We start from the raw sequence: 12,028 nt of genomic DNA on the forward strand, positions 1-12,028 counted from the left end.
ATGTACTCTTGTTTCTTTTGGATATCTGTGGTAGAGATGAGATGGCATAAATGCTGACCTGTATGAGCAATTATGTGTGGCAGCTCAGTGACACTCTTTCTCTTCCATGCCCTACATGGTACTACATCACCATATACTCAGATTTCTTCTCCCGCTGTGACCACCATCTCGCTTTCTTGAGAGCACTGTTGAAATTATCCATCTATTTCTCATGGATAAGCTTTCGCTGTGTGCGCTTGTGTAATATTTGTGAAGGGAGGGAAATATGCAACCGTAGACAAATGTTAAGCATCCAAATTCAGACTGCTTGGGTTTACATAGCATCTGTAGCTCTCATTTGCCATGGCACCTTGAATAAATCATGTCACCACTTGAAACCTCGAGTTTTGTACACAAAGGGTAGCAAATGAGTCCAAAACCTGACTGTAGTTAGAACTAAAAAAATGATGAGGACAGAGCACTACAGGAGCTCTTCTCTCCATTTGGATCAGTTATGGTTTTTCTGTAATCCTATGTTTGTTGCAGAGAGAAGAGAAATATATTTATCTATGGGTGTGTATAAGGGTATAAGAATAATTAGAATGTAGTTCGGGATTGTGCTGGCTTAGTAAAATGGTAGTTGTAGGCTCTTCTCCAATATCCATGACTTTACTAGCCCCAGGTAGTTAAGTTTCCAGTACCAGGCATTGTTTTACTCTTGTTGAGCACGGCTCCTAAGACCAATTACAGTCATAACTGATATGTCTCCAACACAAGGCCCAGGAATCATTGCTGAAGAAGGGGTAGACAGATTATAAGGGCAAGAGGAACAGGAAGTTCGCTGTGAGATTGTGTCTCATAGAACTGTTAAACAGGCTACACTCATGAAGCATCATCAATATGGCTGCCTAAACAATTCCTGAACAATGATGTCACCAATGGACGTGCTTACACAGAAAAGGGAAAAAATTTGCAGTATCTCAACCTCAGACAAAATTGTGGCAACTGATTAATTCTGAGTGTGGGAGAAATAGTGTTTTTCAGGGAAGAACCCCCTAATTGGTTATTTAATACCAAATGGTCAGTCATGAGATCATGTACATACATGTAACATTGTATAGACTAACCATATTTTATTTATACATTTAAGAAATATATCAATATATCTAATATGTGTATATTTATGTAACAACAACTAAAGAAAAAGAGGCCATGACTTTGAGAGAAAGAGAGAACAGGAAGGGTATGTGGAAAGGGTTGGAGGGAGAAAAGAGTAGGGGGAAGTGATGTAATAATATTATAATTTCAAAAGCAAAAATATTATAAGCTGGTAATTCATGAAAAGCACATAGCATAGCATATTGTACGTTACAAAACATGCTATTATTATTGCTATTATTCTTACAGAGAAAGAGACTACTGAGAAAGGCCGAGGAAGCCAGTGTAATGGCAATATAAAGTGTACAGGTCTATGAAAACATCCTATCTTTGATTTCAAGGAGAATTTTCCTTGGTTGATTGGTACTAACATCGCAGAACTTTTTTTTTTCGAGACATGGTTTCTCTGTGGCTTTGGAGGCTGTCCTGGAAATCTCTCTGTAGACTAGACTGGTCTCAAACTCACAGAGATCCACCTGCCTCTGCCTCCTGAGTACTGGGATTAAATGCATGCACCACCACCGCCTGGCCATTGCAGAAGAATTTTAAATCTACTGATGAGTCAGAGGTGTAAGATACTTGCAGAAATAAAAATTTAGTGAGTAACATTTCCAAACAGAGGATGATTTGCTTATGAAAAACCCTAAGTAGCAGGAGGCAGAGTTCATGCATTGGATTAGCAGACAGTGATGCTGACTCCTTAGGAGGGTACCAAACTTGTGCTTTCTCCATTCCTTCTAGAATAGTGTCTGAAATCTTGCACATGCTCTGTTCCTCTGCTTTCTCTCCTCAGTATTTTGCATAAACTAAGCTATGAACTCCGTATCTTGCATGATCAATTTGCAGCTTAGGTTATTTCTTTATTCTGGAGCATTTTTCCCTTCACGATTAATCTGATTCATACAAACTAAACTTTTCTTATTTTCTCTGTTCCTTAATTGAATGCCTTGTTGTCATGTTCCCATAGCCCTTTGCAGTTCTTATAACATAACAAAGTATCACAGTGTGTTGCAGTGTCAGGTAGACTGGTGTTATCTAGGACTGTAACTACAAGCTGTACATGGTTATAGAGCACTTGAAATGTGGCTAGTTCAAAATGAGATGCATGATAAATATAAATTACAGGACACAGTTGAAGACTTACTGCAAAGCATGGAAAATACATCATTAAGAATTCTGTGTGACACTGATCTGAACAAGGGGGGGCCTCTTGGACTCCAGACTGACAGCTGGGAGGCCAGCATGGGACTGATCCAGAACCCCTGAGTGTGAGAGTCAGTGAGGAAGCCTGGACAACCTATGGGGCCCTGGGCAGTAGATCAGTATTTATACCTAGCATTCAAATGTTCTTCGTGTGTCCAAAACACAAAGAGGAATGATCTCTCAGCCTGTACTCTTATGGGAATGCCTGAACCCTGCCCTGAGTGAAATGACAGACTCTGGATGTCCCCTAAGTGAAAGGAAGTGGGGATAGGGTGGGAGGCTGGGGCATATGGTGGGGGGTGCAGGAGGAGGGGAGGGAGAGGGAACTGGGATTTACATGTGAAGCAAGCTATTTAAAGTTAAAGTAATAAAAAAAGAGAGAAAAAAGGAATTCTGTGTGACAAAAACAGGTAGACCAATGGAATCGAAAACCCTGATACTAACTCACACACTTATGAACACTTGATTTTTACAATGGAAAAAAGAAAGCATCTTCAACAAATGGTGCTGGCATAACTGGATGCTGGCATGTAGAAGAGAGCAGATATATTCATGTCTATTACCATGAAAAAACTTAAGCCCAAATGGATCAAAGACGTCAACATTAACCCAGCCATACTTGATCTCTTAGAAGAGAAAGTGGGAGGTACCCTTGAACAAATTGGTTACAGGAGATCTCTTCCTGAACATAACACCAGCAGCACAGACACTGAGATTGACATTTAATAATTGGGACCTCCTGGAACTGAGAAGCTTCTGTAAGGCAAAGGACATAGTCAACAAGACAAAAAAGCGGCCCACAGAATGGGAAAAATAGTCTCTAACCCCACATCTGACAGAGGGCTGATCTCCAAAATTTACAAAGAACTCAAGAAGCAAGTCTCCAAAATACCAAAGGATCCAATTAAACAGTGGACTACAGAACTAAATAGAGAATTCTCAATAGAGGAGTCTAAAATGGTCGAGAGGCACTTGAGAAAGTGCTCAACATCCTTAGCCATTGGATAAATGCAAATCAAAATAACTCTGAGATACCATCTCACTCCTGTAAGAATGACTAAAATCAAAAATTCCAAGGAGAGGCTTGGAGAGCATGTGGAGAAAGGAGAACACTTCTCCACTGCTGGTAGGAGTGCCAACTCATACAGCCACTTTGGAAATCAATATGGAGATTCCTCAGGAAAATGGGAATCAGTCCAGCAATTCCATTCTTAGGCATATACCCAAAAGATGCACATCCATACAAGGATGTCTGTTTAATTATGTTCATAATAGCATTATTTGTAATAGCCAGAACCTGGAAGCAACCTAGATACCCCTCAGCTGAAGAGTGGATAGAAAAAATGTGGTACACAATGGAGCACTACTCAGTGGAAAAAAACAATGGAATCTTTAAATTCATAGTCAAATGGATGGCACTAGAGGAAACCATCCTGAGTGAGGTAACTGAGTCACACAAAGACAAACATGGTATGTACTCACTCATATATGGATTTTAGACATGGAGCAGGGGACTGCCAGCCTATAATCCCACCACCAGAGAATCTGGGAAATAGGAAGGAGCCTAAGAGAGATATGCATGGTGCCCCAGAGAAGGGGAATGAGACAGGATCTCCTGAAAGGATTGGGAGCATGGGGGTGAGGTAGCTGGGAGAAATACAGGGGAAGAAGATGAGGGGAGCAGGAATTTTGAGTTGGAAGAAGAATAGAGGAGAGCAGGATGAGAGATACCATAATAGAGGGAGCCATTATAGGTTTGAGAGGAGATCTGGCACTAATATGATTTCCAGTGATCTACAAGGATGACTGCAACTGGCAATCTAATCAATAGTGGAGAGGCTACCTGAAATGCCCTCCCCAGATAATGAGATTGATGACTACCTTGTATGCCATCCTAGAGCCTTCATCCAGTGGCTGATGGAAGCAGAGACTGACACCCACAGCTAAACAGTGAACTGAACTCCTGGAACCAAGTTGCAGAGAGGGAGGAGTGATGAGCAAAGGGATCAAGACCGGGCTGGTGAAACCCACAGGAACAGCTGACCTGGACAAGGAGGAGCTCATGGACTCCAGACTGATGGCTGAGAGACCAGCCTGGGACTGATCTAGACCCCCTGAATTTGAGTGTCAGTGAGGAGGCCTACGCAATCTATGGGGCCTCAGGTGATAAATCAATATTTATTCCTGGCATATGAATGGACTTTGGCAGCCCATTCCACATGGAGTGATGCTCTCTCAGCCTATACACATGTTGGGGGTATAGGTCTTACCCTGGATGATATGACAGACTTTGACTATCCCCTAAGGAGGGCCTCATCCTCCCTGGGGAGCAGAGTGGGAACTGGGTGGGGGGTTGGGGAAGTTGCTGGAGTCAGGGGAGGAGGGGAGGCAGAGGGAGCTGTGATTGACATGTGAAGAAGATTGTTTCTAATTTAAATAAATAAAAAAAGAATTCTGTGTGAGAGCAACCTGTTTACATGATATATTTGATATTATTCGTTTTGAGTACATATCATAGAAAGTTGAAAATAACAAATAGGATTTTCATTACATCTCCCTAGAATGTGTTTTATTATACTGTCAATTCCACAAGGGCAGATACTGTTTTTGTCTTATTCACTATGATAGCCCTGTTATCTGACATGCACTAATGCTCCACTAATTATAGCCAAATGAAGGAATTAATCTTTCATATGAACTTGTATTGAATCTTTTGTTTGTTTGTTTGTTTTTTTGTTTTTTTATATTTTATTTTCCAGTTTAAATTTAGATAAGAAACGAGGTTGCTTCACAAGTCAGTTCCAGGTCCCTCTCCTATTCCCTCCCCCTCCTCCTGTGCCCTCCCCCCAATCCCCCCCCCCGTTATCCCCTCATTCCCCCAGGGAGGGTCAGGCCCTCCATGGGGGTGTCCATAGTCTGTCATTTCATATAGGGCAGGGCCTAGACCCTTTCCCAAGAGTTCAGGGTGAGAGTGCACCTCACATTGTTCTATGGGAGTCCAAAGTCTGTGTGTATACTTGGGATGGGTACTGATCTGCTGCCCAAGGCTCAATAGATTCCCTAGGCCTCCTCACTGACCCCCCCATATTCAGGGGGTCTTGATCAGTCCCATGCTGAATCTTAAAATTGGTAAAAAATACATTGAATCGTGTTGGACTCTATATAACTGGTCATTTAACTAATATTATTTAATTTTTTTAAAAAATTACCCTTACTCGTTTAAGTATGCATGCATGTGCAAATGTACATATGAACATGCCAGGGCTCCTGTGTGGAGGTCAACTTGTGTGAATTGGTTCTCTTATACCATGTAAATTCCAAGGATCGAACCCAGGTCATCAGGCTTGTTAGCAAATGACTACCCACTGAGCCACCTCACTAGCTCCTTTCTTCATGTCTTTAATTTCACTGAGAGGAAGTTGTAGCTGTGTCTACACAGTTCCACTTAAAATTTTATTATCTGTAAATTCTTCTTGTTCCTATACAGAAAAGTGGTATGAATAAGAGGAAATAATTTTCCAGTTATGGGAAATTTAAAGCAACAAAAGAGGAGAGGCCAACAGGACCTTGGATTTGGTGACTAAAAGAACCTATATTAGTTTTTTATGGCTTCATAAAAATGACTACAGATTTAATGGATTCAACTAACATAAATTTAGATAACTTTCATAGTTTATGTAGGTGAGAAGTCTTCGTATGGTATGTTTGGATTTTCTGGTCATGATCTCACTAAGCTGATCTCAAGGTGTCTGGCCAAGACTGCATACCTTGGCAGGAATTAGGATCTCTTCTAATTTTTGGTAGGCTATGGGCAGAAATGGATTTTTGTTATCATCAGTGGTCTAGGGTTCTCTAAGCCATTAGAGATAGGATTTACATTGTTTTTTGTTTGTTTTGGAGTCTCCACAGGTAGTTCACAGATAGAACATGCCTCTGTAGCTTCTTTCTTACCAGCCACAGAAAACATCCTTCTTTGGAGTTATTTACGCTGTTAGATGTGCCTAACTAAAACAATCACTCCATTTAATGGTCAGTTTATTTAGGTCTTTAATTACATCTTTACTACCTTTAACTATAAACCGGGAGTTGGTGGCACACACCTTTAGTTCCAGCACTTATAGGCAGAGGCTGGTGGATCTCTGTGAATTTGAGGCCAGACTGGTGTACAGTGCGAGTTCCAGGACAGGCTCCAAAGCTACACAGAGAAACACTGCCTCGAAAAAAAAAAACAACAACAAAATTCAAAAACAACAACAACAAAACTGTATCTACATTAGTGTTGTGTTAAATACCAAGAAATGTGGGAAATCTGGGTCCCATTTTGAATCTCACTGCTTGCAGAACATCAGTCATCTTTTCAGTGAGAAGAAATTATGAACAGAAACTTTGAGCTGATAGAAATCAGTTCAGAGCTGCACTGAGTCTAGCAAGGAACCATTCCCAGACACTGTAAAGGGGACTGTGAAGTAAGGCATGTTCAGAGGAGGAAATTGAGGTCTAAAGAGGGACACCTTCTGTGGGTGGTGACTGCAGCCATTTCATTATGTTCTTTCTGTAGAATTGGTTGACAGAATGTGTTACTGTTTGAATGTGAAACACAGGCTCATGTGTTTCAGTTCTTGGCTCCCAGCTGGCCATGTGGGAAATTGTGCCTTTAGGACAGTGTTTCTCACCCTGCTTAATGCTGTGACTCCCAACCATAAATTATTATTATTTTTTTTTGGTTTTTCGAGACAGGGTTTCTCTGTATTGTTTTGGAGGCTGACGGTCCAGCCTGGCCTCGAACTCACAGAGATCCGCCTGCCTCTGCCTCCCGAGTGCTGGGATTAAAGGCATGCGCCACCACCGCCCGGCCCCATAAATTATTTTTGTGGCTACTTCATAACTATAATTTTGCTGCTGGAATGAACCATGATGTAAATATCTGATATGCAGGACATCTGATATGCAGCACATCTGATTCACCCACTCTATGAAAGTGGGGCCTAGCTGGCGAAAGTGGTTCATGGGGAATGGAGCAAGGAAGCTCTGCTCTGCATCTCCCCCAAACTCTCTGCGCTTCCTGGATACATGTAAGAAGATGCCTATGTGAGTTCCTGCCACCACGGAACTGTCCATTCCAGCTGCCATGTCTTCACTGCCTCTGCAACCCCTTTGGTTTTTTTTTTTCCTGTTACTGTGGCAAATACCCTAACAAAAGCTACTTTAAAGTTGAAATCATTTACTTGGCTTAGGAATCCAGGTTGCCGCTCTCCTTTGTGGGGAAGTGGAGGAGGCAGGAATTTAAAGCAGCTAGTCATGTCCACAGTGAAGAACAGAGAGAATAAATGTACACATGCTCACCACCACTCAGTTCACTTTCACCATTCCTGTATAGTTCCGGACCCAAAGCCAGGGAATGGTGCTGCCGACAATGGACTGGATGTTCCCACATCAGGGAACAAAATCAAGATCTCCCCACGGACATGCCCACAGGTCAATTCAATGTAGACAATTCCTTACCCAGACATTCTTTAGAGGTGATGCTAGATCGTGTTGAATTGACAATTAACACTATCATAGGTTGCTCCTGTTACGGATTTGGTGATAAGAAAATAACTAACACAGAATAGCAAGTAGAATGGACTTTAGAAATATGGTGAGATTAAAATCTCCCATCCCATAAAAATTTCTCATCTGTTCTATTCCTTACCTGTATTCTGAGCTGTGTTTTAGCTGCAATGTGCCAATTCTCTGAGATTTATACTAATAAGAATAGTTTGTATATAACATTGAGTTTGTCTTCTCATTCATATCTAACACTGAATGTGCTGACTGTTAAATCATGAATTGTGCTTCATTTCTCAGTTTTTAAATATCTTATTTTTCTTTAAAAATAATTACTTAAGAAGGGAGAAACGTGTGTCCCATTTTTTTTTCTCATGGACCTAGTAGTGGTAGGATTATTTGAGAGCAAAAGTTTAGGCTCTTCATCTCTTGGAAAAGGAATTAGAAGTCTAGGTGGGACAAGGATGCTTTTTGTGGAAACAACATTTGTGTATCAGAATGCTTTGTTTAAACACCCGTCATCAAAAGCTTCAGCAATGAGGAACACAGAAGGAAATGTAACACCCTGAGCTTCCAAAGAATATTACCTGAGTGACATGCTTAGACCTGAAAAGCACACAGTTTGTTCTCCTAGTGCTGACAGTATATTATCAATGTGATGAGATGAGCAAGTATTAATTTTTTGCAGAGGCAGAAAAAATAAAAATGGAATCTCTGGGGCCTGACTGGCAAAAATCACATTTGACTTTGTCAACGATTAAATTTAAAGGCACAGCTGCCTCCGTGTTCTTTACCTTTCAAGTTGTATTGGTACCTCACTTGGATCCCTGTCATATCAACTTAGCTTATTTTTTAGGACTGTTTTCTTTTTCATTGTTCGTGGTTCCTCGGGTTCAGTCACTGAGGATAATTTTTCAGCAACCAAATAATCAATAACCTGACTGAACCAGACTTTTCCCACTCACGGCAGCAATCAATTTTCAAGTCTTCTGGGAGATGTTTATCTAGTTGCCTGATGCTTCAGGCTGCGTGAGAACTTCCATTTACTACTGGCCTTTGAGATACCAGCTCCACCACAGGCTCACAAGAGAATAGAGGTAATTGGCATAAAATCAGCTTACTTTCTTATTGTTAGAAACTTTGGAGAAAGGTCTGATGGGCGCTGGGGTAGATACTATTTATTCTACTAAGTCATAAAGAATCACATGCCACTTTTCCATTGTTTTTTTTTTTAAGTTTTCTACTCCATCCTTAAATATAACTTAGAACTGACTTGGCAATGCAAGCAAGATGCTCCCTACATTTAAAATACAAGATGACTCCATTGTATCAGCCCTCAAAACAAAGGGAGTAGGAAAGCAATAACAATAAGAAGAAAGCAAACAAACAGAAATAGAATACAAAATGCCTCCAGATGGTCAGGAAAGACACTTCTACGTTCTCATCTCCTGTAGGCAAGTCAAAACTGAAGATTTTTCTTTACCACCCAGTTGTGCCATGGAATATTAATGTCACAATTCATTTAAATATCTGAGACTGTGGCACTATCCTTATATTTATGTCTATTACAAAACTTCTCAGACCCTATATTTCCCACTGCTTAACTGGGGACAGATATTTAGATTCATTGTCTTATCCTATTGAATATCATTTCACTACAAACACTCTCTCCCCTCCTTTTCTCTTGATAGTTCCATGCAAAGCTAACAATAATCTCTGAACAGAAAAGATGTTTGAACATGGCTGTTGTGTGTGCTGTGCTAGAGTGCATAACAAATGCACTTGGAGGGACGAAAAAAGTACTTCCAAATGACACTAGAGGGCAGAGTTTATGAAATTAATGGGACATTTTGCACATGACCTTGGGTAAGTCATTGCCACATCTTACTTTGACAAACAAAGCCTAGGAAGGGTAATAACATTTGATTGCATATGCCCAAAACCACAGCGCTAAAGAACCTGAGGTAGGAGGATTATAATTTTATGGTCAGCCTGGACTCTTTTTAAAGAAAAACAAGAACTTGGAATAGAACTCAGTGGCAGAACAATTTCTTTTTTTTTTTTTTTTTTTGGTTTTTACGAGTCAGGGTTTCTCTGTATGGTTTTGGAGGCTGTCGGTCCAGCCTGGCCTCGAACTCACAGAGATCCACCTGCTTCTGCCTCCCGAGTGCTGGGATTAAAGGCGTGTGCCACCACTGCCCAGCTGCAGAACAATTTCTTAACCTACACAAGGCTCTACATTCCATCCATAGCACAGAAAAATTAAGAGTATCTAGTCTTTATTCTTGACAGATTGGAATTGAAGAATGGAAGATATGAACAATTGTCACTAAGTATCAACTGTGTGGCACATCATGGGTAGGGAGCAATTATCTGTAGGCTTCTAAGGAGAGTCCCTAAAGTGCTCAGCTTCAAGAGCTTCAAGAGGCTCAGGAGCTGAATGGTCAGGGATACGGCTACATTTCAGTCCAAGAGATGAGTGGGTGAAGATCCAGTATTTCTATTGTTAAGAACTGGATGCTCAAGTCACATTCAGTCTCCTTTTAATCCTAGTCTTTTGTCATTTTTATGGAGAATGGGATACCAGGCAATCAGATCCATAACTGTGGGAGTCATTTCACATTCACCATAACATATTCTAACTGTCAACAGATGCTACAGAAAGAACATGATGAGACAGCAACGGAGAGGAACGAAACTTCTGTTTGAAGTGAAAGACTGCTATTTCACACGTATGCCAGAATAGGTCAAATGGCTTGGTTACCAGATCCTCTGAGCTGCACACTCAGAAGTTTACAACAACATAAGCTGTATGAAATAGGGGAATTTGCATAACATTCCCATTTGAACAATGCTTGGTACATAGTAGGAGCTAAATGTGCACATTGAATGAATGAGTAAGTGCTTTCAATTGGCATTACAAACGATGAATTGTACTGTAATTGTCTAGAAGTGGGAGTATGAAATCACGACTAGGCACAGTTAGAACTGGGGCAGAAGTTTACATCATTTGTGAAATTATAACCACAAAAAGAAAACAAGGTGGATAAGGCTTTTCAACTTGGCTCAAATTCAAGTAAAGAAACATGCTAATCACCAAAGGATTTACTGTGAGTAGCATTTTACCCCGGTAAGATTAACTGCTATGGGGTTTACTAATGAGACATAGCATTTTCTACTTTGGTATTGCTTAGCATTTATACACTCCAATCCCCACAGAGTGAAACACTCCTGTTAGACCTCTTCTTGGGCATTGAGTGAGTTCTGTTTAGTTTTTCTTTCAAACACAACTGAGGCACTTTAAAATTCTTTCTGGTCTCTGTTCTTCTTGGCCTTTCTCTTTGTAATTCTACCACCTGCTACAGAAATCTGTTCTCAGCCTCCAGCCTCTTGTGAGTTTCTCATAGTCCTTGGCAGAATTTTCTGACTAAGATACCGATGGAGGAACTTGAAGTCATGTTTGTCCTGAACTGGCCAGATCTTGGCAAGCAGATCTCACAATACTGTGAAAAAGTTTAAAAGGCCTCCTGCCTGAGACAGAGAAGTTACCTGATTTGGGAGGTTTCTCGTTTCCACAGTCTCATGTGAACCTGAACCATTATGCTGCTTTCTTTGGGCTTCTGTGCCTTCTACCTTCTGGGGTTTCTTTACCTGCTAAGTTTCCATGTACGGTTGCATCTAATTCCTTTTAAAAATGTTACTGTATCTAGTTTCTAGAACTCCTTATATTTGTATTATCTCCTTGGTATGTTCTTACATTCTACTGGTATAATTTTTATTATTATTATTGTTATTTTACATACTGACTGCAGTTTCCCCTCCATCTCCTCCATCCTCTCCTTCTAGTCCCTTTTCCCTACTTCTCCTATGCATCTACCCGATCCACTCCTCTTCGGTTTCTCTTCAGAAAAGGGCAGGCCTCCCATGGAAATCAACCATAAGTCATTGAAATGATTCCTAATAGTATTATGCTATACTCATAGATTAATGCCTAGTCCAATTGTTATCACAGAACCTTCTTCTGGCAGCAGTTGGGAGCAGATGCAGAGACCCACAGCCAAACATTATGGGACCCCTGCAGAAGAGGGGGAGGAAGAATTGTAGGCGCCAGAGGGGGTCAAGGACAACACAAGAAAACCCA

General features: G+C 40.8%; 1 protein-coding gene across 2 annotated transcripts in view; it reads right to left on the bottom strand.

Annotated features, from left to right (window-relative positions):
* Nucleotides 1–12,028, bottom strand: part of Trpc5 (transient receptor potential cation channel subfamily C member 5) — a 276,457-nt gene that overhangs the window by 198,086 nt on the left and 66,343 nt on the right. The gene's annotated exons all lie outside the window — the stretch shown is intronic.

This window comes from Mesocricetus auratus, unplaced genomic scaffold, assembly GCF_017639785.1.
Source record: "Mesocricetus auratus isolate SY011 unplaced genomic scaffold, BCM_Maur_2.0 Super-Scaffold_100003, whole genome shotgun sequence".
NCBI classification, from domain to species: domain Eukaryota; kingdom Metazoa; phylum Chordata; class Mammalia; order Rodentia; family Cricetidae; genus Mesocricetus; species Mesocricetus auratus.